Source organism: Camelus dromedarius, chromosome 3, assembly GCF_036321535.1.
Source record: "Camelus dromedarius isolate mCamDro1 chromosome 3, mCamDro1.pat, whole genome shotgun sequence".
Classification (NCBI taxonomy): domain Eukaryota; kingdom Metazoa; phylum Chordata; class Mammalia; order Artiodactyla; family Camelidae; genus Camelus; species Camelus dromedarius.
In genome coordinates, this window is record NC_087438.1 from 36,777,750 (window position 1) to 36,797,710 (window position 19,961).

The following is a 19,961-nucleotide window of genomic DNA, read 5'->3' on the forward strand; positions in this document are numbered from 1 at the left end:
GAGATTTATTAAAAAACATTTATATAAAATTGTCTTACAAAAACTTGAATGCATTACCATACTTTATGAATTTCTTTGGATTATTTTTAGAAGGTAAATGATTTAGTCCTTTCAAATATTTGAAGACAAAACAGTGTACCCTGGATTATAAATCTCATGTTTTCATTAGGTTTTTTGTAACTCTACCAAAAATCCAGCTAAAAAACTTATCAATGAAGAGTTGTAGAGTCAAAAGGAGTCCCTAATCCTTGGATTTAAAAAAATTTTTTTTTGATTTAATAAATTTACTTGGAAGGTCATGATAGTGACATTGCTTACTGAGAACCTCAATCAGTTCAAAACATGATGTCAAATGAAAAACACACAACGTAAAAGTTGAGAATTATGTTTTATTCAGGGACATTACTGAGGACTACAGCCTGGGAGACATCCTCTCAGATAGCTCTGAGGAACTGTTCCAAAGAGGGAAGGGGGGAGCCAGGACATATAGGAGTTTTTGCTGGGGAAAAAAAAATATAGATATGTATAGATATATATATATAATGGATCATCAAAAGATTACTGCTGATCACAAAAACCAAACATCTGGAGTTAATGATTTTAGTGCTTTTCTATGTATGGGAAGGTGCAAGAGTCTGAGCTCATTGAATTACTCCTTTGATATGCATCTTTCTCAACCATCTAAGGCCAGTATTCTCTTTTTCTCCATCCTGAATTTCTCTGTTGGTGCACTGTGGAGGGCTGGGGGTGGGGGTGGGGTTGGGGGGCTGCAGCGGCTCATGGCTTTATCTTGATTCTTGATGGTGGGCAACATTCATTGTTTACTGGAATGGCAGGCAACATTCTTTGTCCGTAATGGTAATGACCAAACATAAGGAAAGAAATTGAGGGAGATTGTGAGTAGACAAAATAGAAATATAAAATATATCTAATAGTCATGAATTTCATTCATAAGAGATCTTTCAGAATATCACTCAAAGCTAAGTTACCCTTACTTTGTCCACAGTTCTAATAAGCTTTTTCATTTGATTTCTCCCATTGTCAATAGAAGAGAAAGTGGTAAATCAGAAGTGTGTGGACATTAGAAAGAAGAAGAGTTCTTACAGCTGTCAGCCAACATACCAACAAATCAACAAATTCATTCTGAATGTTAGCTACTTTTCTGGCACTTTAGCAGACATTAAGGGACAGAAAAGTAAAAGTTATTATCCATGCCCTCCATAGCTTATACTTTGCTTGAGTGCAGAAAAGAGCTCCAAACAGGAAGCAAACAGAAACAAATAAATTATGTAGCACCGAACATAAACTTTTAAAAATTTCAGACAAGGGAGAAATCAGCAAAGGAGAAGGTACAAAAGGTTTCATGGAGGCCAAATCTTTTTAAAAAAAATTAGAAAAATTAAAGTGGCCCTTTGTCTTAAAGACAAAACTAAATGTCTGAAAAGTGATGTCTTGAAATCATTATGGGAAACATTAAAAGGTTTAAAGAAAAAAAAGTTTGCTCAGAAGAGAAGATGAACAGAGTTTTAGGAAGCTTCAATATCTAAAACACAATGATTTTTTATTTTTGCATATGCCTAGAAAACTGAATAAGAAGAAATCAATTTACTGTATAGAAGGAAAGATTTAGATAAGTCACTGGAATGTACTCTTGAATACAATTTTTTTTTGGTCTCCCTTTTATACGCTACTCTTTAAATGGTTTCAGTGAAACGGTGTGGAGGCAAAATAATGGGTTCAGTGACCTCTTCTGTAATCCTGGGTTGCATGATCTGTGGATGATCTATCACCTTCCCAGCCCCACCATACCCTGCCCCACCCCAACAGCTGTGCCAATCCACAGGAACACCAACACCTTTCCAGTAGAAGTGGCTCTCCTTTAAGGAGGTTCACAGAGATTATCATCTGTAATCAGAATTCTGAACAAGAACTTCATGAAATGCTCTGCTCATGACCCAGGTTGGGAAACTGTCTGCGAGCATCAGTGTAAAACAGTGATGATAAAGGCCGTGGGCTAAAGGTTCTGACGGAGAACAAATATGCACACATCAAACCTGCTGCTGACTCTTTGGAGATAGACAGATACTGGCTTGGAATTTGAGGACCACCAACATAACCCCGAAATCTCTCTCTTACCAACAAGGAAAGCAATGTAGTTCTAAGAAATGCATTTAGTTATAAGAATTAAATGAGATTATAAATATATATGATATAAATGAGAATATAAATATATATAATGGTGTAGTATTATATGTGTATTTATATATATATATATGTGTGTGTATATAAAATGGTGTGATTTGAGAGGCACCAAGATAATCCCCCAAATCTCTCTCCCACCAACAAGAAAAGCAATGCAGTACAGTGAAGAGAGGATAGTGGTTGTCTCTCCCCAGGTAAAACACAGGCAATAAAAACCATAAAGTTCCTACCAGCCAGGCACACCTAATGATATATGTTCCAGGTAAGAGCCATTTGCAATTCTGTCCTAGATCAAAAATTGCACAGAATAGTTCTCTAAAAATAGAACGTTTTCTTATTTTGGGGGGTGCCATTCACAATGTAACAACTACAGACATAACATACTTTTTTTAAGTGTAACTTGCATTATCAACACTTTTTTCATCACATCCTTAAGTTGAGACTATACAACCAAGAAAGCAGTAGATCAAGCCCTGATTTGTAGTGTTTGTGAATTTCTGTGGTGTCAATGCTTCCACCACAGTCAATTTCAAGCTTCCAACTTTCCAACTCTGAAAAACAGAGTTGCAAAGGTGTGGGCAATAGCACACCATTCTGTAGTGTTTCCACCAGAGAGATATAATAGATACAAGGAATCTCAAGAGCAGAGATAATAGCAAAGTGCAGTGAAATAATTACGAAGTGAGGAGTTTTAAGAATTTATTATCATTGTGTTTAATATAATTTTTACTCATGAGTTTATATAATTTTCAATAATGGCTGTGTTTAACAACTAGCTCATGAAATTCCTGTAAATTGAACAATCAGCTCTCAAAAACCAGGATAAGCCAAATCTAGCACACCCCAGGTTCCATTCATTCCTGAGACCTAGCTATTTTTCCACCCTGATTTCAGCAACTGACAAACGCCCTCATTTGCCCAATCTATATCAAGTTTCTTTCCAGTCACCTGCAACCAAAAGAATCTTGGCTTATTAAAGAGATCCCAGACAGCTCAAGGGGATGGAGACTGCTTCGTCTAAGAGGCAAGGTTCAAGCGGCTACCTCTGAAGATCAATATTCCAGCCTACCTAGATGTTAAATAGAATTTTCACCTATGGAAAAACCTTGCCATGTCATGCAGTAGTCTCTTTAAAAATCTGCCCCAGGTGAAGACTGTTTAATCAGCTGAGCAGAGCCTGCAGGCCCCACAGGAGCTTGGGAGGATGTTCACCACTCACAACCGCTCCTGCCCATTCCCAGGAGCCCCGGCAACACTTCGTGAAACTGCACAGGGTGGAACCTAGGCTTTTCCCTGGAGAGGAAGTGACTGCTGGAATGCCAGATGTGCCATTCCCACAGCAGCTGGTGGAGGGCCCGTCTCTCCCAGGGTGACGAGCAGCCTCTGCAGAGACCAAGCCCCGGAAGTATGCAAAGTTTCCACAGGCCGGGGAGAATACAAGCTATGCAGGCCTGAGGCAACACAGGATGAGAAATAGAACCATTATTCAGGGCTGATGTTCCCACCCACCTCCTTTGTTTCCTTCCACCAGTGTTTGGAAAACCTGTTTAAAGAGTTATTCCAAGTGTTTTTTCAAACCTCTAATCTATCTTCAAAAATATCCTCAAAGAGGAAACAAAGATTGTTTGCTAGCAGTCACCGAGGGTGGAAATGGTCAGGAAAAGTCTTTCCAGCACACCTAGATGAAAGCCACAAATTAGGGCTGGGGAGGGCTTGGACAGAAGCCAGCTGGGTCAATCAGTCAGCAATGCCGTGTGTTCTGCAGTTTTTAAAACAAGGGGCAGCTGAAATTCACAGCTCTTTTCGAAAGCTGGGGGTGGGAAGATGAGGGCAGAGGGGAAATGGTGCGGAGCAGGGGCAGAGATGCTATAGATGATTGGAAGCGGGGAGAGGGCTGGATGTGGGAAGCAAGTGTGCAGTTCTCTGAAATCTTGTTTAATGTACATTTTCTCAGGGGGGTTGAGCTGAACCCTTCAGCTGTGCATCTGAAGTTGATTAAAAACCTGAAATTTTCCATAATTGGACATCATTAATAAATTCCTCAGGGTTCCAGGAGGCTCTGAAGAGGTAGAACAAGGGTTTGGAGAGATGAGAGCAACAGGAGGTTGTAAGATGCCAGGCTGTGGAGTTAATTCCATTTAATCAGCTTGGAGAAAGTTCGCATTCACAACAATCCCCAGGATGCAGAAGCCCTCCCGCCCTCTTCAGCCGGGCAAGATTTTCTCTCATTCGCTTCTCCCGATTTTTTAACCCCTATTTCCAACCTGGGTAACTAGCTGCCTGACATGTTCTGCAAGCCAATGATTAGAAACCAATGCTTCTCTTCTCTCTCGGACCCTCACTGTTTCTACCATAGGTGTGATTCCAGCAGCTAAGAAGGGAAGGCTGCCACCTCTTAGTCTCTTCTTTTCATTTCCCATCCACCACCGCCCACCACTGCCCTGCCCCACCCTTCTCTTCCCCTCCCACCTTTATTTCCACTTCTATTCTCAGTTGTTAGCTTGACCTCAAATTCACTTGTAATCCCAAACCTTGAATTGAGACATTAGCATTGGCTTATTGCCATACCAAACCTTGAGTGGTTAGTAAGCAGCAAGCCTGCTTGGTTTGTTATGTGCCTTCATTTTTTCCTCTAGTAGAAGTAAGCCTGAGATGCAAAACATCCAAGGGTCAGATACCTGGGGAAAAGACAGAAGCAAATGGTGATGCCCAAGCTGGGAAATCAACTTCTGAACAGGAAAGGACGAGAGTCAAATGCAGAATTTGCCAGGGCTCCAAATGGCTCCTTCTCATGGCATCTATATCTTGCAAATATTCCTTCCATTTCTGTGCATTTCAGTGGGATGTGTCATCCATTAAAACCAGTGAGGAAGAAGCACAGAAACATCAACCTCCATTCCCAAAGATCATCAACTTCCATCCCCAGGGACCTCAAGGTAACTGGTCTTCAGAGCAAGACTCACCCCAGGTCAAGCGTGGAGTGTCTTCTGTGGGATGTGTGTGTGTGTGTGTGTGTGTGTGTGTGTGTGTGTGTGTGTGTGTGTGTGTGTGTGTGTGTGTGTGTGTGTTTTCAATGTCTAGGCTAGGGTTGGTTGAGCTGAAAAGAGAAGGGGCGAGAGATGGAGAGTAGAGGGTCAACTCACCAGAGTGTGGAACCTGAGGAGGTGGTCAACTCACACCTGCAGTGAACCTCCTTACTGCACCCTGCCCTCAAATTCAAACTCAGAAGCATGAGAGCAGTCTGCCTCTTTCACTTCCAACTTAGCTTCAATTCTCCTGTTCCCTTACCAGGCTGCATCTGGGGGTTTTCTTTCCTCTCAACTCTTCACCGTCCCTTACTATAACATCCCTGCACCCGCACCCCAATGTAGATTTTAAAAAGTTTCTTTTGCAAGGCTCTTTTTTATGTTTATAGAGAAATCCCAGGTGACCCAGTGTTGCTATCACAGTGACCTGGTGGCTGAGCTGCACCTCTCCCTCTCCTTGAAGGCCTTCTTTGTGTTCTTCCTCCCACCGTGGGGCATTATCCTCAGGCCATCATAAAGGAAAAGACCGATCAATGTGCCTACAAAAAAAAATTAAATAAAAAAAGCAAACATTTATATGGCAAATATGGTGTGTGTCATAAACAGAGTCAAAAGACAATTTAAAAACTGGAGAAAATCCCTTGCAACATATCTGACTGACAAAGGTCTGGTTTCTTAAAGAATCCTTCTAATTCAGTAAGACAAAAGGACAAAGGAAATTAACCATCCACCCATTAAAAAAAATAGATACAATAGGTGAACTAGACCTCTCAACATTTAAAAGACAAAAATCAAAACAAGGCACTGCTTTCCCCTATGAGACTGGAAAATACTAAAGGTCTGGTATTTCTCAGTGTTGATAAGAACGGGGGAAACAGGCAGTCACATACTGTTGGTGGGAATCTCAGTAAGTATAGTTTTGTATAAGTAAATTTGGCAGCATGTAGCAAAATTTTTTAAACATGCATATACTTTGACCCAGAAATTGCACTGTGAAAGATGTATTGTATAGATATAAAAGTATACAAATATACACATACAAAGATGGTCAATGAAACTTTACTTGTAATTAAAAACTAAAAAAGAATATGCGTATATAGGCTACTACACTGATTTTAAAAATTCTGAGAGGCTATTAAAGACCTAGTAAAGATAGATATCTTAGTTTGCTGGGGCTGCTGTAACAAAATAACACTGACTGGGTGGCTCACAGACAACAGAAATGTATTGCTCACAGTTCTGGAAGTACTAAGTCTAAGATCAAGGCACCAGCGTGGTCACATTCTGGTGAGAGCCTTCTTCCTGCCTCATAGCTGGCACCTTCTCGCTCTATCCTCACATGGTAGGTGGGGCTAGAGGTCTCTCTGGGCCTCTTTTGTAAGGACACTAATATACGGGCTCTACCCTTATAACCCAAGCACCTTTCAAAGTCCCACCTCCTAATACTATCACCTTTGGGGGTTAAGATTTCAACGTGTGAATTTGCGGGAGGACAGAAATATTCAGTGGGATTGGAGGTGAGGAAAGAGAGAGGCTTTTTTTTTTTTTTTTTAACCTAAAATTCTTCTGTTTTTCTGAATTTTTTACCAAGTATATTTTTTTAAAACATTCATTTTTAAATCAATAAACAAACTAAACTCTGGCTATACCTGTTGTGCTGGTTGCTAACACTTTTCTGTTGCCCCCAAGAATTCCCCAAGACAAACACACGTTTCACCAAACCAGCCCCAATTGATTAATCCTTCAAATTGAGCAAGACCTTCGATATAGAGATATATTGATATATAACCATATATCAATATGGAAGAAAGCCCCATATCAGAAGAGTTGACAAAAGACAAAAATTTAATCTCTTGAAGGTCCCTTTGCCAGCGACTCACTCAGAAAGAGCTGAAAGAGGCTGTGTTGCAAAGCAATCAGGTGGGGTTTTGGAATAAGCAGCCACAAGTTCCCCCTGCTCCCTCCAAGTTGGGGCTGGTCCAGGTGGGGCAGGGAGCAGGTCAGTAGGGAGGTTGGTGGGCACAGGGACACCTGTCAATCTGACACCAGCAGGCCCCTCTCTCTTGGCTGTACCCACTGTGAGGAAGAGATGAGGAGGCTTAGAATCCTGCCCTAGAATACAATTCCAACTACATGATGTTCTGGAAAAGGCAAAACTATGGAGACAGTAAACAGATCAGTAATTGCTAAGGGTTGGGAGTGGGGATAGGGGTGAATAGGTAGAGCACAGAGGATTTTTAGGGTAGTGAAACTACTGTAAAATGATACAGTATGATACTGTGCTAGTGGACAGATGTCATTATACATTTGTACAAATCTTAGAATCTGCAATACCAGGATGGAATGGAATGTGAACTGCAGACTGCGGGTGATTATGATGTATCAATGGAGATTCATCGATTGTAACAAATGTACCACTCTGGTGGGGGATGTTGCTAAAATGAGAGAGGCTATGCAGGTGTTGGGGGAAGGGGATATATAAGAAATCTCCATACCCTCCTCTCAAAAAACGAAGGTTTTTTTTTTTAATTGACGTATCCACAATGTTGTGTTTGTTTCAGGTGTACAGCAAAAGTGATTCAGTTATACATATACATATATATATTCTTTTTCAGATTATTTTCCATTATAGGTTATTAAAGATATTAAATATAGTTCCCTGTGCTACACAATGGATCCTTGTTTTTTATCTATTTTGTATATAGTAGTGTGTATCTGTTAATCCCAAACTTTATGAGATAACATATTATGCTTAACATGTGCTTGTTAGGTGCTAAGTAAAAGCAAATCCTGCCCCAGGCAGTTACTACAGTCACTGGGAGGAAGGGTGGTGCTGTGTGCTCATCTCTCCCCTGCTTCCTGTGGCCTGAGACACTTTTCACCCCTAACTGGACTCCTTAGGGCTTGGCCAGGTTCCACCTGGAATTTCACTCTTAAATACTTGGGGATGAAGTGGGGGCTTCCATTTTTCATTCCACATTCATTTATAACATGGAATTTTACAAGAATACCTTCCTGCATTGCTTGTTTAAAAATAAAATAAATAGAACTTTGCAATATATTAGTTAAGCCTCTGACTTTAATTACAAACCAGATGTCTGCTCAAGCCTTCTACTCTCTTGGATATAACCTTGACCTAAACCCCCCTTCTGAGGCTTGAGACAGGTCCATGCCATCTCCACAACTGCTGCCTTCATCCCTCATCTTCCTCTTTGCCTGTGCCCCACTGCCTCCCTGTGCAATGTCTCAATGAAGGTTCACACCAGGATGTTCTCAGACCCCACCCTTCTCTGTTTTCATAAGAAACCCAGGCATTTCACAAGTTTAGGAACTCTGGGGCATCAAGATAAGGCATAGCTGGGCTCCTCACCATTTTCAGCCCCTGAAGGAGTGGAGTCCACATTCTCTCACTGCCTGCCTTCTTCAAGCACCCTTAGGAACTTCAGTGAATCTGTTTCTTTCCATTTGAACAAAAACTAACTCTACCTAACTTAAACCAAAAGGAGAAATATGTTATGTGGATATAGGGAGTTTCAGGGAATTCAGACAGACTCTAAGAAGAACTGAAAAGTCCAGGCAGGACCAACTCTGTGTCTCCTCTCTGCTTACACATCTGCTGCATTCTTCTCTCTCTGCAGTCCATTTCCTCTGCTTCTCAGTCTGCATGGGAGAAGCAGCTGCACCTTAGCAACCAAGCGTCCAGGTAAATAGAACGATAAATTGGCTGCTTCCAAACCCCAGTCCCAAATTTCTGGGAAAGAGTGTCAGTTTGGCCCTTGTCTAATTATCTCCAGCCAGAAGGAAGAGGGTCTTATAGCAGCAAGTCACTTGAAAGGGGAATTGTTCATGGCTAGGCACCCCTGGGTGTGTAGCAATCTTACAGAATGGATAAGTAATGTTCCTCCTAGGATTTGAGATTTGTTTATATTTACAAAAATGGTATTTGTTCTGTTTTGTTTTATTTTTACTAAAATGAAACAAAGAATGCATGGACTTTGAGATCAGACTCATTTGCTTTTGAGTCTTTGCTTGGTCACTGCACTTAATAACTGGGCAATGTTGACAAAGTCACTTAACCTCTCTGGTTCTTAGTGTCCTTGGCTACGAAATGAAGATGAGTACCCATTCAGAGGTGGTTGTGAGTAGGGGATGATCTCATTTATCTGAAGCATTCACTTCACAGTGGTTCTCAGTAAATGTTTTTCTTCCTTCATTTAGGCTCCTGATGGAGTGAGAGTAATCTTTCTCTGACAACATCTGGCCATGATACTCCCTTGCTTAAAAACCTTTCCATGGCTCCCCATAACCCTCAGAATAAAGTCCTCCCTCCTCAAGATAAAATAAAAAGCCCTAAACATCTGTTCTCCACACTAGTCTCTCCCCATCACACCTATAACCAAGCCATGCTTGCAGGTCCCAGCACCCATGATGCTTTCTCTTCTTTCTTGGCCATCATTTCCACCCACAAGATTGTAAGGTTGTACTGAGTCCCTCCCTTATGCTCCAGGACAGGAACTCTCTTCAGCTTCCCCAGGAACCAGCCTGCCCAGCATTAACTGTTCTAGGGACTTTACATTGGAAGGTAGACCATTCCACTGTTAATTTCTAGAAAGTTCTACCTTTCTCATGCCAACTGGCAATAGAGCCGAAAATGCTTCCCCAGCACTTCTACCCAGTGGTCTTAGCTTTTACCCTGAAACAACCCCCAAACTACTGGAAGCTTGAGTCAGTTACCCTCTCCTCCATTTCCCCAAATCTATCTTTCCATCCCCTTTCACTGAACCTCAGGAGATGTGGTTCAGAGAATATAAGTCATCCCATAATATCCTCTAGTTTATCCCTATTCGTCTCAAAGCCTGGTGCTCAAGTGTGACTCCAGCCACCACTCCAGTCCTACTATGGATCCTACAAACCTACACAGCTTCAGACTGAGTCACTCAAGTAAGCAACCTAACATCCTATGGAGTTTCTGGTCAATGACACCCCCTCCAAGTCCTTATCATATGACCAGCTATCATGCCAAGTCCTGTCTCTCCCCACCCCTGGACTTAGACAAGTGACTGAAATTACACAAGAAGCCAAGGGCAGAGACCAGGAGACATCTCAAGATTTATGATTTCTAATCTGTTGAGGTTCAGCAGTTGAATTGTCCGTAATTCTTTGATGGCCTTCTATATGTTGATATAACAGTAAGTATGGCTGAAGTTTACTGAGGGTCTGCTCTATATCAGGCTCTGGGCCAAGCAATATACGTGCATTTTCTCATTTGACCCTTCCTACAAGGACTTTACCAATGAGTAAACTGAACTTTGGAGAGATTAAGAAATATAATCAATAGCGCAATAGAATGGAGGGTTAGGTTAAACAATAAAGCAATAAAGTCTTAGAACATATCCAATATGGCAGCTATGGAGTCCCATATTTCTCCCTTATAGTTAGGCATTTCCTAATTTTAAACCCTTAGTACCCAACCTTGACTTCATTTAAACACAGGAGAAAGAGGACTCACATCAAGCAAATGAAGCCTAAAGGTCCAGAGGAACAGCCAGCTTTCAGGGCTTCATTTTCTCAGGTGTTCAGGTGCCTTCTTACAAGATGTGTGGAAGCCATACAGCTTTTGCCTCACCCATCCACCCTTCTAATTAACCTGAGTGTGGTGTAAGAACAGATTTCGCAGCCTTGCAAAGCTTCTGTAGACATTTGCTGTCTCTCTTACATTTAAATAACAACCCTGCATCTCTGATTAATTTGATGATCCCCAATCAATCTGATGCAAATTGTGGTAAACTCTTGTTTGTTTATTTAACACAATTCCAAAATTTCTTTATATTAAATTTTTAAAAGGCAATAGTGACTTATTGTTATAGCTAAACCATGAAATGAGAAACTGGCATTGTTTGGGTTGGTTTCCATGTAAAGAAGAGCTTATGAACCCTGTGACCTTCTGGTGACACTGACTAGCTTAACTGGCAGATAGAGAAGTGCTCAATCACATCACTTTCCTTGTAATCACTGTATATTGAAGAGAGATTTGTCCATCAAACCTTTCACCCACTTCTGGAACTCAGTGGGACCAGAGGCTGTCAGCCAATACCCTGGGCAAAGGCTCCCACTGGAAATTTCTGCTGGTTGAACTCAAATCTCTCCTTGCTTGTCTGAAGCAGGATCAGACATCTAACTGCTCACTGTGTGGCTTCCCAGAAGATTCAGAAATATGCTTGATGTGGGTATGGGATGGGGACAGGGGAATTCTTGTGGCCTATGGAGCAGTGAAGGGCTCCAAACACAACATTAGGGTTTGGCAAAACCTAAGAACATCATGCCAAGACCTTTTCCCTTCACTTTTAAGCCCATATGCATTTCAAAGGGAACTTAGTCCTCACTTCAGGAGTCATCAGTGTGCAGTGATATTAGCACTAAGGACTAGCTCTAAAATATCCCACTCTTTTTTTTCCCTATCCAATTTCTACTTATCCCTCAGAATCTAGTCCCTTTCCATCAAGACTTCTCCATCAGAAAGGGGAAATGGGGCAGGGGGATAAGGAGTTTGGGATTAACAGATACACATTACTATATATAAAAAATATAAACAACAAGGACCTATATAACACAGGGAACTATATTCAATATCTTGTAATAACCTATGATGTAAAAGAATCTGAAAAAATGTATATATGTATAACTGAATCACTTTGCTATACACCTGAAACTAATGCAACATTGTAAACTAACTATACTTCAATTTTTTTAAAAGTAGTTTTAAAAACTGAATAATAAAAATAGACTTCTACATCAAGTCTTCCACAAACACTGTGGCCCAGAGTAACCACTAGCCTAAGACAACATAACACTCCTTGCTAGAAAGGTGGCTCTTGACCACATGCAGTCTTATGACACTTTTTAATTGTTTACCTATTTGTATATTCATGTGTATATCCACATCCATATTACAACTTTTAATGCACTTACTCAAAAACTATTTAGTGAGAACCTGCTACTGCCAAACCTTGTGCTTGGTACTAGGGATGCAATGGAGCACATCGGGGCCCTTCCAGAACTCACAGTGGGGAATTGGATCAGCAAAGTTCAGTGTAGACAACAGAACCCACTCAAGGTATTTCCAGCTGAAAGGGATTTAGTGTAGGGAATGGAATACTTACAAACTATTGGAAGATCTGACAAGGAAGTCATGGGACCACCAATGGACTGTTTATTTTATGGTCATGTGATTTTAACTTGGATATAGAAGTAGGGCAGATGCTGCTGCTGCTGCTACTGCTGTCTCCTCACAACTGACTCACACCCACAAGGCTGGAGGCCAGACAGGGGATGCTGAGTTCACCCACCACAACTGACTCTAACATCTGTACAGCCTTGCTCACCAGCAAGAGAACTTTATATGTATTTTCTGAGTTTTGGAGAGAGAGGAAGGAGAGGATGAGTGTGGCCACAGATTTCTGTGTTCTACACAGCATTATACAGCAGTCAGGCATGTGCTAAACAGACAAGACCAAACTGCCTTCTCCATCCTGTAGATGGTAGATTTTTAAGTCAGACAACAGTTTATAGTTCATATTTCTCTCCTGGGCCAGACTTGTCTGCTTTCCCCATACTTTTCTTTTAGCTTTAAAACCTCTATTCAACTTTGAAGATACAGCTCAAGCATCACCTCTTCCTTGAAGTCTTTCCTCATCTTGCTAAGAAGAAAACTGGCCATTCCTTCCTTGGGCCCCCATGGGAGCAGATGTAGACTCATCAGGGAGCCTGCCACACTTATTTACACTCATACTATCAGTCTTTCTGCGTGACCGTGAGCTGTGTAAGGCAATTCTGTGGCATATGGTAGACACAGAATGAATGACCCCTGAATGAATGGGCAAAGCTGGGGCTCTTACCATAGACTCAGACACAGGTAGGGATTCCAGTGGTACCTGTTACTGTATCCAGTCAGAGAAGAACCAAGTGAATGAGTCTTCCTATTTTTCACCTAGGCTGAAATTTTGGACAATGTTAGTGTATCTTAGCTTTGGTACATTTTGGGGCAAGTGCAAGACACTGTAGTAAATAACTGAATAAGGGTCCCTGAGGAGAAAATAGGAAGCAGAGAAAGTTAGCATCTGTTAGGAGACTTTTAGTTGCAATTAAGTGAACTGAGCTAACAGAAATTACAGAAATTAACAGAAACTCAACTCAAATGAGATAAAGGAATAAAAGTGAATGTTCTGACCAGCATAATGGAAAGATCAGGGTGCTGGCTTCAGGCATAGCTGGATCCAGTCTATACGCTATATCATCAGGGGTTTGTCACTTTGGCCCAGTTTTCCTCTGTGGCCTATATTCTCACAGAGACTTCCCAGGTGGTAGCAAAGGTGATCCCCACAGCTCCCAACTTATACTTTACCCAGTCAGCCACCTTAGTGAAAATGGGGAGTCTTTTTCCCAATACTTCTCCCAAATCTATCTGCTCAGGATTGACTCTGATGTGGCCCAGTCTGGGTCCCAATTACCTCTACCCAAAGCCAGGAGGATAGAAGATGAAGGCCAGTGTGCTGTGTCCACCCAGAAACCAGGGGGCCTTATGGTCAAATCAGTCCCATCAACACCCACAGGCTAAGCATGGCAGGGTGTGGTGCTTAAAAGAAAATTGAGGTGGTGTTATAAGAAAGAGGAGTATGGATGGCGAGTAGGAAAAACAACACTGTTTCCCACAGTGGGCCTCTAGTACTTCACTAGCTCCAAAGCAGCACTCTTTATTTTTGAAAGAGACTTTGAATTACTATGAGGCTGAAAAGCAGCAGCAAAACTGGGGCCATTCTCAGGGTGCTTCTCTGATGGGCTGCCCAAGGGGACCAGCACAAAACAGAAAAATTTGACATCATTTCTACGTTTCCGTTGAGATTGGGGGTAGAAGGGAAAAAACCATCAGTGTGGGGTCTTGAGTAGTAAAATGAGAATAAAAAGGAAGAGGCAAAATGCTTGAGATGTAAATGTAATGAACAACAGAGAATAATTGACAAGGAAGTGGCTTCCTCTCATGTGTCAGTCCGGCCTTGTGAAGAACAAGAGAAGTACCTTTTCTGGAGCCTCAGCTGTTCTGCTGCCTTTCCAGCCGCCTCCTTGGGAAGAATGAGGCTTTAACAACCAGCATGGTGTCAGGGCTGGCTTCCACCCAAGCCCGAACAGTGCCCCCATTGAGGGACCCCGGGGCCAGCCCTGGATGCCTCTCCCTTCTCCTGCTCCCCTCAATGGGACATTTGTGGGATTAACAAGGACCGGGAGCTACACTGCCCATCTCCTACAAGCTCCCAGCAGCTGCAGGATTCCTCAGGAACTCCACAGGGCCCCTGTACGTCTCTGCAAAGAGACCAACAGGGGGATGCTGGGTTCAGGGAGGGGTCCCTAGGAGCCTCCCGGATGAGAGAGAAAAGTACTCTTCAGTTCTTCTCTCCCTTCCAGGCCTTTCTCCCATCTCGTGGGATGGTGACTCTTCACTTTCCAAACATTTGGTATCCTGCTTTCTTGCAGGGAAGACACCCTCCTGTTCCACTCTCCTTGCTAGCTGGGAGACAGAAGAGAGAGGAGGAATAAGCTGAGAGCTGATGACTGCAGCCATATTCAAATACTCTGTCCTCATCGTCCACCTTCAATGCTGAGATAAAGTGACCTAGTAAGAAGGTGGCTAAACAATCCCCATCAAACACCAAGATCACAGTTACTGTTCATATTGATCTTTTAATCCCACAGCAATAAGAAAGAACAGTAGACAGAAAGACTCTGTTTCCCATGCGCCCATTAGGTAATGATCCTGCTGTAGCCCTGGGGAAACAGGCCAGCATACTGTACAGGACAGGCAGGTGAGGATGCATCGTCCCTGGCTTCCTGCTTCCATAGGATATAGAGACATGATTATATGTTTTCATTTAAGATGTGCAAGTTGCCCAAATGTCTCCCTCTGGGAGCTTATTCTTACACATGAAAATCTCCCATTCTTACAACATTTCCTTTGTTTGTAGATTAAAGCAAGTATAGTTTGCATGAATAGAAGCACACCTGTTTGGTGGGAACTTATAGAAGTCTAAATTTCTCTGGGCTCCAGACCTCATCCCTTAGAAGTCATTAATGAGGTGGGATGCAGGTGATCCTGTCTTTCCCAGAGTGACAGCTGGGATAAAGGAGAAATGATACAGCTCCAGAGACAAACTTTGCCTACTTGGCAAGGGATGGAATCCAAAGGAAGATCTAATACAGCTTCACACTTCAATCTCCCCACAACCTCCTTGCCGGAAGGTTGGCCTCATTTGTCAGGATCAGGGGACTCCCTCCTCCCATGCCAGTGCATTTCGCTTTTGAACAAATTTTATTTATCAGATAATTATTCTTTATATAAAATCCCAAAGGAGTTCCCTGCAAACTCCAGACATTGATCTTGGTCTTGCCCCAGTGCTAGACACTCGAATTCCAGGAAATTCTCAATCCTTCAGATAAATATTTCCACACAGCAGTCACTCAGACCTCCTCCTGAGCTTTTCCTCTTTGGGCTGGATCATGGCTCCTGCAACTCCGGCAACAGTTTCCTATATGATACAGTTACCTGATTTTTGCTACCTCGTTAACTGTCTCCAAACAAACTCAAGATTTGTCTTTGACACTTTTAAAGATACGGAATTCAGCTGAGGTTTAACAGGGTTAAAATACAGGACCATCCTTGACAGGGGGATCCTACCTCCATGAATGCATTCTAAGAGCTGATGCTCATCATATGACACTGGACTCCCACTGAACTTCCTGGTGATAAAACTCATGACACTTTTCACATGAGCTTCTGTTAAGCCAGTCATCTCCAGTCAACTGATCTTTTTTAATCCAGGATCTAATATTCATTTCTTATTAAACTTTATCCCCTTGGTTTCAGTCCAGCAATCTAACATGTGGAGGTCTTTTAGGAATATTGATTCAGTTAGTAGATTCTCCCAAATTTGTGTGATCTTCAAATATCCAAATATGTGTTCTAAATTTGTATTCAGATTATTAGGAAAAGTGATAAGCTCAGATAAAGAGCCCTGAAGCCAATGTTAGAAATCTTACAATGCCATGTTCAAAACCATGTCAATACAAGAAAAACAGATGCTGGAACACTGAGTTCAGTCCTACTTTCCAGCCCAGAGACACCTCACATAAAAGAATGCCATATTGCTGGACAGAAGGAATTATTTTTATGTTTTTATGGGTATTTATTTATTTATGCTTTCCAGAGGTTGGCTGTATTTTTCAGTATAGAAATCATATAAAACAGAAACAGACTCACAGACATACAGAACAAACTTATGGTTACCAGGGGGTAAAGAAGGTGGGAAGGGATAAATTGGGAATTCGAAAATTGCACCTCTTGGGGAGTGATGGAAATGTTAGCTATCTTGATTGTGGTAGTGGTTCCATTGGTGTATGCATCTATCAAAATTCATCAAATTGTACGCCTGAAATACGTGCAGTTTACTGCACAGGAACCATACCACAATAAATGTGTTTTAAAAAAAAGAAATTATTTGGAGCCTTTTTAACTGACTCTGGATAGGGGTGGTCAGTACTGTTTTTCATACTCCATAAACATAAGATTCTATGTATGCAGCAGAAATAACGGCCATTTAACCTGTCTTATGTATAAGTAATGGGTCTCTGATCTTCAAAGGTTATTTTTATTAAAACAGCCTTCTTCCCCAAATCCTGCTTTCTCCTTTCTAAGACAGATTCCCAAACTAAAGTCTATCCAATCAATATGACAACAAAAGCCACATCAAAACTTTATTCCTCCTGTATTTTCTGGAATTCTCCAAACCCTGCCCAAAGAGATGCTATGTTTTCATTTCCCAGGGAAAAACAGAACCACTCTCTAGTTTGCAGAAACTAGAATGAATTCCATATCCAAGTTCTTGCAAAGCTGATTTGAATGTTCGGTTAAGGCAGTTCTCAGGGAGGAAGACTCTCAGTCTGAATGCAGAAATCCCTTTTGGCAAAGTCATGTGAAAACCATCTCAATCAGATGTTTTTTCTAAGCCATTCCCCAGCTCTATGTCTACAGAGGTTGAGTGTGAGCTGAAAAATGGATTGGATAATAACATGAGAATAAATAAGTCACTTATTTCAGATTTCTAATGGAAAAATAGATCACTGAAAAAGAAACTCACAGCTAATTCAAATTTTGAACTAGCCTCGTCGTGGCATGAACAATGAGACAGGAAACCCCAAGTACTTCTGGGGTCAAGTCCACTGGAATACTAATCCCTTTCCTGTAAGATCCCATTACAAATAATAAGTTGGATTGTAGCTTACCTTCCCACATTTCAGCCTTATAAAATCAAGTGTACTTCTCTCCAGGTGGAGTTTACCTTTTTCCCCTTTCCAAATCCTGTTCAAAACATGTACTCTTTTCCCAATCATTTTGCAGGAACTGTTCTGATATGATAAAATATTACTTCCCTCATTCTGTTCTAAAGTCCAGCACCTTCTCACACAGTCACCAAATCTGTCCTTCATAGTATCTTCTCATCCATCCCCTCCTTTGTTTCCCTTATTATTTTCTATAGGCAAGACATCTAACCTGAGTCTTTCAGGCTTGGGGGTTGCCCTTTCCTTTAATATCCAGATATAATTCTTGGAACTACAGAAGTGCCCGTCTCATACTTCAGAAGATCAGCCCCAATATGCTTCCCTTGGGAGATTGCCAGTCACCTCTCTCCCCAAACCCCTGGTCCAGGCTCCTCCTAGTCAGATCTGCCCCTCTTGTCCACTCTTCACAGCCCGTTGTCCTTCACACATACGCTGTTCTTGCCTGTTCCCTCCACTAGTCACCGTGAACATAAAGTCTATGTTGTGTAAGACTAACACTGAACTTTTGGAAAATTTGGAAAGGACTTATATAGCACAACATAAAATTTAACTCAGGCATCACTGCTGCTAATGTCTATCCGTAAAGAGTCCCTTCCTGGCCAAGTTACTGGGCCTGCCCTCAGAATGGAGTCCCATGTACCACTTCCTCTCTTCCTCACCTACCAAGGGAAAACTCAGTCTTCCTTAGTATTAAAAAAACAACCAACCAAAAAGCTACACTAATTCAGCCATCTCGAAGTACAGATATGTCTGTGGTCAGGTTTGGGTTTTTTGTTTTTTTTTTTTTTGTAGCAATTTTTTTAATTCAACAAGCAAAAAAAAATATTTTTGATGTCATAAAAATGCAAAATTACGTGAGCATTATTTTTTTAAAAATCACAGTACATCTATATGATGTAATAGCAGTCAGTTCTTTAAGATTATTCTGCTACCTCTAAAAGGAGCAGCCTCTGAACAAATATTTGCAGCTTCTTTCAGTTTGTGGGGAAATTACTTTTTATGTAATGTTAAAGAAAACCAGGGTCCAAAATCTTACAAGGAGTATAATTTCAACTCTGTAAAAAGTCTGGAAGAAAGCATGACAGATTATCAGCAGGGATTATAAGTGTATGGGTGGTTGCTATTTTATTGCTTAAGCATTCCTGTGCTTTTAAAGCCCACTGGAATCACTGTCTTTTAAGATCTTGTAGACCATTGAGATTCACGTACACCAATACCTGCCTGGAAGATGCAAGACTGTTTTCAGGCTAGGGTTTATCCTAATCCCATGGAAACATCTCATTCCACAAGATTCAGTGCAAACATCACCAAATATGCCCACCTATCCCCCTTCTCACTGGGCAGTTGGTTGCTTCCTCCACCTCTAACCTATAACACTCTGTACAACTTGTGAAATATTTCTCACATCTGTATCAGTCAGGGTCTCAGCAAGAGACAACTGGCACCCTTACACTGAAAAGAGACAGACTCTTTACAAAGAAGCAGGGTGTAAGAAACCACAAAAGACAGTGCATCCCCAGGGAAAATAAGAGGAGGCTCTGTTACCACCCATAGCCTTAAAAGGTAACAGGAGGGAGTGGTTCCCAGAGCCTGAGAAGGAATGGGAAGGATCCTTGACAGAAGCTGCAACCATAAGTAGATGGATGCAGCCAGTCATAGCAAACCCTTAGGAAAGGGACCAATTCATTCTCCTCCCTCCTTCCAAATATCTACTGGTGCTCATCATTGGCCAAATCCAGCTGGAAGCCAAGGGGCAAGAGAGCTTTTTATGTGGTCCATATTGGGTAGCCTACCAGGAAGAAAGCAAGGAGAAGGATGGCGAGTGGACCTGGAGGGGTAAATCAAAGATTCAGACAGTAACATAATTATTAATTTCCAAGTATAGCCCCAGTGTCTGTTACCTGAGGTTCTCGCTTTCCTTTAATATTGCAAAGCCCATAGAGCTCAAGGCTGCATTCCATGCACTGCAAAGTCCCGACCTCTTACATTTTCTCTCCACAGGATTTCAGGGGATAAGTCTTCTCCTAAGCTGGGCCTTGCTTCATCCTCCCTGCTTCCTCCATCTGCCCTCCTCTCACTAGACCACTTCCTCCCGTGCTGACACCACCCTTCTTCCTTCCTTTTTCTCAAATCAGCATGAATTCATGGGTTATTGTATGTGTCAGACTTTTAACTGCATGCTGGGGGATAGAGTAGGTAGTAGCAGCACAGTATAAGGAACAACATCAAACCCTTTGTTAGGCATCTCTTTCATAATACTCCTCATCAACCATTCTCTACCATGAAGAATTTCTCAGCTGTGCTCATCACCATCTCCCAGGGACCCCATTCCCTGAAAGGGTCTTCTGT

The 19,961-nt window shown here is 41.7% G+C and overlaps 1 long non-coding RNA gene across 7 annotated transcripts; it reads right to left on the minus strand.

The window, feature by feature from the left end:
• Positions 1-375: 375 nt before the first annotated feature.
• LOC135319577 (uncharacterized) lies at positions 376-19,733 on the minus strand. Of its 7 annotated transcripts, none has more exons than XR_010378330.1 (4): positions 19,514-19,733; positions 13,124-13,220; positions 5,656-5,767; positions 376-5,028 (listed from the first exon to the last, which is right to left on the minus strand). It is a non-coding gene; the product is annotated as an uncharacterized LOC135319577 (long non-coding RNA). The 7 variants fall into 7 exon arrangements; XR_010378335.1 differs by having other exon boundaries at positions 5,346-5,767; XR_010378333.1 differs by having other exon boundaries at positions 376-844; positions 4,881-5,767.
• Positions 19,734-19,961: the final 228 nt, after the last annotated feature.